Consider the following 5952-nt stretch of genomic DNA (forward strand, 5'->3'; position numbering starts at 1 on the left):
CCTATTAAGGTTTGACATGAGATAACAGTGTTACTGAGTGTGGTTATGTATAGTTCAGAATTTTACCATATACAATATCTTCTTTTTTATTTAATTAATGCATGTAATTTTACTGATTTTTCCCATAGTTAAAATGCTAGGTTGTAAATTATTTTCAAATGGTTGGCTCTCATCATTTTACTGATTTTTTTTTCTTGTTCATCTTACGCTCAAAAAATTTCCTTTTTCTTTTGGCAGCTACAAGACAATTCGAAATCTTCTTCAGGAGAAGTGGAAGTGAAGCTTCAACTCACTAAAGATACACTTGATGCTATGTTGAGGTCAATGACTTACATTAATGATCATCTCTCTGGAATGGTAAGTTAAGCTGGATGTTTTTCATTGACAATATTAGGCTTTGATACTAGTTAGTAGTTTTATTATACCAATTACACCAACACTAACCATCGATCTCAAAGAAAAATAACTTCAAGTAGTTTGGATTCTTTCTTTTGATAAAAAAATGCATACATTATTTCTTTGTTGCATTATAACTTTAAATTGACATTCATATGAAGTGTATTTTGCTTATGCTTTAATGGCTTTATACTTGTGTTTCACTACTGGTTTTCGGTGTATTTTGTGACTTGATTTTGTTGTATTTTGTGACTGGATTTTGGTGTATTTATGGTCTATTTTGCTACTTCTTTAATGGCTACTACTTGTATTTTGCTACTAGTTTTTGGTATATTTATTGACTGGATTTTGGTGCATTTTGCAACCGGTTTGAATGGATTAATATGATTGATTTACGGTCTATTTTGTTAACTAAGTTGAATGGATTAATATGGTAGATTTATGGTCTATTTTGTTGCTGATTTTGGTGTAGTTTGCTACTGTTTTGAAATACCTCTATGTACTGGATGAATAACATTTTATGAAATAGTACTATCTAACATGAAATTGTTTGCTGCTTGACTATATGAATACCTATACTGATAGTTTAATTCTCGCATCTATTACATATATATATAATTGTTGTGTGTGTCTACTTATTTATAAGTTTGAATTATTATATAGATCTCCAAATTAATTGGATATACATTATCCGTAGATCTAGAGATGTACACTGATCAATTATGTGTGGACCCTCTTGTTTTTTTTATTTCTAGTGGTCAACATTTTGAGAACTTTTTATTTCCGGTGGAGAATCTTTTTATTAATTAAATAACTTTTTTATAATGTGCAGGTCTATATTGAGATGCATTTCTTTGGCGCAATACTAGACAACATTGGCAGTTGAAGTTTTTAGAATAAAAAATATATTTCACTAACATTGTATACATTTCTTGTTTAATATTTGGTGATGATAGAATTTCATTGTAGTATAAACTATCATGTAATATGATTTTTTAAGCCGAGTAGACTAAATATTGAAATTATATTTTTGAGTAATTAATAAAAAATTATTTTGTTGTATTTTCTTTTAAAATTTTAGAAATCTAACATATATAATACATTTTGGACACTCAAAGGGATATATTTTTTCTAAATCAAAATGAAAATTGTAGCTGCATTTTTTTTTTTTAAATTACTTTTAAGGGCATGCAAAACAAGTCTTAAAAAATTACTTAAAGGCACTCAACTCGATTTGCGAGTGCGAGTCCTAAAAAATTACTTAAAGGCAATCAACCAGATTTTGCAAGTCCTAAGAACTTAATTAAAGGCACTCAACCTGATTTTTTTACCTCAGTTTTTAAGGCTCTCAAATAGAGGACTCGCGCCCCGCGAGTCCTAAAAACTTTTTTAGGACTTGCAATGCTAGTCCTAAAAAACCTTTTTTTGTAGTAGTGAAAATATCTTATTTTATGAGCTAAACCCACGGTTTCAATAACTATCTTTCGAAATCTAACATTGTCAAAATAACTAATGAACACTTTCCGTAGGGGGACGAATCAAAGCGTCTCGAGGCCCCATTAAGCTATTGACTATGTTAAACCAACGGTGGAGATCGAATAAAAATTCTTAAAATAAGCTCATTATAAAATTAAAAAGAATAGTATTTTTATTATTAATTTTCAAAAATTAATGATTATGGTTCTCCAAAAATTGTAAGATTAGAATTTTTAAAACCAAAGTCCTATAATTTCTTATTAATTCTAAAGTGTCATATTAAAACAAATTCAATTAATTTAGAATTAATTTGTTGCTAATCAATATTTATGTTTAATTAATATAATGAACCTATACAATTAAGTCCAACTCAGGCAAATAGGCCTTAATAATTGGGCTTGTATGGAGAGGGCTGGCTCCAGTATGTCGTTCCCACTACAAATGCCCCCAATCTTCCATACAATGTCCAAAAGACAGGAATTTAAACATTCATTTTATTAATTGTTATTAATTGATTAGGCCCACTATAGTCATGCAATGCAAATGAACCTTCACAAGTGGAATCACTCACAAGAGAGGAATTTAAACTTTATATTTTCTAATGGGCCCAAATAAAACATATCATTTTATGAATATTTTATTTGGCAAAATCCATATATCTAACAAACATATGAGCCACTATATGCATCTAAGCCCAATTGTAAAAATACCACATATAGTGCAAACAAACATGTTATAATTGGATGGGCTTAATTATGTTACTATATGAGCAATTCTACGAATTTATGCAAAAATACCACAATTTATTTCATTTGCAAAAATATCACAATTAATCATCTAGAATTTATAAAAAAATTTCAAATTAATTAAATTTTTACAAAAATAAGTCAATTTAAATGAAATTTATCAACAGTTAACAATAGTTAATTTAAATTTCATTTATCAACAATCAACTTGGTTTAGGTTAATTTGAAAAAAAATATTAATTTAATTTAAATAGGATTTATCAACAATTAACCATAGTTAATTTAAATCTCATTTATTAAAAAAAATTATTAATTAATTAAAAGAAGATGATTTTTTTCAAAATTTAAGCAATTTTAAACTTTAAAATCAATATCATAACTATTTTTCAAAAAATATCTTATGTTGTTACAACTATTAGCTAATATGTTAACCATTTAAAAAAAATTAATAGTTATAATAACCCTAAAATATCTCAAAACATTTAATCAAATTCAAATATCCATAAAATATCTAACTAACAAATTGGAAATTTCAAATAATTTAAATATTAAAAACTATAGAATAAAAAGATATTTATATTTTCAAATAAAGATTTAATAAAAAAATATCAAGTATTTAAAGGAAAATATCTTAAATATCTGATATCTTAATTATAATATTTTAAAATTTTAGAAGATTTAAAATTAAGTTGTTAGTCTATTTTTAAATTTGAATTTGAATCTTTGTAGAAAATATCTAATTATTTAAATCTCAACTAACAAAAATATCTTATTTTAAAAAACATTTTTAAATTCAAAAACAAATCTGATATTTTTTATTTTGATTATAAATAATTAATTTTCACAATTTTTATTTTTTAATTTAAAAAATAATTTTTTTTTTATGAATAGTACCCATGACGAGTACTGTTCACATGGCTGCTGATGGCTGTGCGTGCGCGCGCAGGGTGCGAGGTGCGCGCATGGGGTGTGCGAGTGGTGACCGAGGATACGCGCGTGGATTTCAGAGCGGTGCGCGCATGCACGCACGCGGTGGCTGGGTGAGCACGCGCAGGAGGTGACGCGCGCATGTGTGCGCGCGCGTGTGCGCACGCAATGGCAGCCATGCCAAATTTTTCCGAAAAAGAAATGTTGTGCAATTTTTCAAACCAAAACCATTTTCTAATTAATTTTTAACATGTTTTACACAAAATAAAGCATATATAAAAATTAATGGCATAGAACACACTACAAAATAACCTAAAAATTGCTAATAATCACATAAAATCAATATGCTTCATAAAAACATGAAAATCCATCCAATTATTCAAATACGTCAAATAATCCAATTTTTAACATGTTCATGCATGAAAATAAAGATTACCAAAGGCTCTGAGCCCGATTGTTAGGAAAACTTATACATGATCTTTATTTATTTTCATGTAGATCTAATATTAAACAAGTTAATATAAGACAACCTAGAACATGTTTCTAAAATTTATTTCAAAGAGAAATCATGATAAGAATACTTACATTATACGCAGCGGAATGAATGGGTCCTTTCTTCAGTTTCTCTAACCCTTATATCCTTTCTGTCGCAAAGTATTACCAAGAAACTGAACCGATCTTCAATTTTATTCACAGTCTTCAAAAGTATCCTTAGAATCAACTAAACTAGAGTGAGAAATTCTCAACACATGAGATAGATACAAAGAGAAGAAGGGAAAATAACAAAGAGGCTTAGAAAAGGACTTGTGTTTAGAGAGAATCTAAAAACTATCAGAAAACTAGTGTCTATCGTTTTATGACTTATGTTTTCTTCTCTCACTTAGCACTCCTTTTATAGAATCAATTAGGCCATTTAATTTAATTAAAAAATAAATAAAATAATAGTCAATTAACAGCCTTAGGTGGAAATTATCATGGGCTTTAGGCCTCTGAAAATTTTCATTTGATTATAAGCCCATTGGACTTAAAATCAAGGCCAGTATTATTTTCTATTGATTTAATTAATTAAATAATTATTTAAATCATTTATCAAATTAATTATTTATAATTTGAACCTTGATTGAAAATTATTTATTAATTTAGATACCAATTTATCTTAACTAATAAATCTGCCCTAATTTCTTTTTTTTTTCTCAAAATTACATAACTCTGTGAAACTATCCAAAATTGACCCGGTCAACTTTGATAATTCTAATTGATAATTAAATCAATTAATTGAGATTATCTAGATGATTTTATCCAAGGTACAATGGGGACCATGGGCCTAAGAAATCAAGCTCCAATAAGTTATCATAAATCTAACAAATAAATTTACTAACTTATTAATACCCCGTGACTCCACTAAAGACTCGGAATTGCACTATTGAATTCATAGAACGCTCTATAACAAATATAGATATGCTATTAATTATCCATTGTTACAACCATAATTGTCACTCAATCCTCTATAGACGGTCTACAATGAGATGGGACTAAAATATCGTTTATCCTCATTGTATTTTATCCTTAAAATACTTAGTTCCTTGTAAATGATATTTTTGTAAACTAATATTAATTACTGAAATGAGATCTCTATCATTTAGCACCTTGAACCAAACTAAAAGGAAACCATTGTTTCACTTCTTCATCAGAAGCTATAGATGTTCTTATCTATGATTAACACTCCCACTCAATTATACTACCAAGTTCCCAAGATATAAGTATGGGCTAGTCCGTAGGGTAAGCTGGTAATGAACAAGTCAAAGAACTCAAATAATACAATCAGTTAGAATACTAACCACTCAGAATTGATATTGAATTGACCTATGGTCAACTATATAATATGACTAGAATAGATAATAACAGTATGTTTACTTATCTTATCAACTGTCAATATCAGTCCAGTCCGATGTAACAATTACATCCGATCTTATCTACCATGCTAATGTTCTGGAAAGAACATAACACTACAATGTGTAAGTAGATCACATCGTAGATTGGCAAGTCAGTGTAAATCCTGTGCACTGACTAATCTTACGACTAATTTATTTTGAACATATAATCATATTTATATTCCACTGTGATTATGTCACTATAAATACAATTAGTTATTTGCTCAGGATTTAATAGAAGTTTATATTAAACAAATAATCATGAATAATAAAACATGTGAGCAAAGTGATTGACCAAGTCAAAAAATGATTTCTATTCTTTTGTTGATAACAAATGAGATTACAAAGAAATTGGGTTTTAATTAGGGCATAAAACCCCAACAATATGCTTGTCTACATTTTCTGATTGAAAAGACTTGACTTATGAGTCAAGGGCGACAACAGTGCACTGAGCGCTGGTCAAAATCTTTGAATTA

At 28.3% G+C, this 5952-nt stretch overlaps 1 long non-coding RNA gene across 1 annotated transcript; it reads left to right on the forward strand.

Annotated features, from left to right (window-relative positions):
* Nucleotides 1-230: 230 nt before the first annotated feature.
* LOC133784355 (uncharacterized) lies at nucleotides 231-1458 on the forward strand. Its single transcript, XR_009871298.1, has 2 exons — nucleotides 231-357; nucleotides 1229-1458. It is a non-coding gene; the product is annotated as an uncharacterized LOC133784355 (long non-coding RNA).
* Nucleotides 1459-5952: the final 4494 nt, after the last annotated feature.

The sequence above is a fragment of the Humulus lupulus genome, chromosome 6 (genome assembly GCF_963169125.1).
Source record: "Humulus lupulus chromosome 6, drHumLupu1.1, whole genome shotgun sequence".
NCBI lineage: Eukaryota > Viridiplantae > Streptophyta > Magnoliopsida > Rosales > Cannabaceae > Humulus > Humulus lupulus.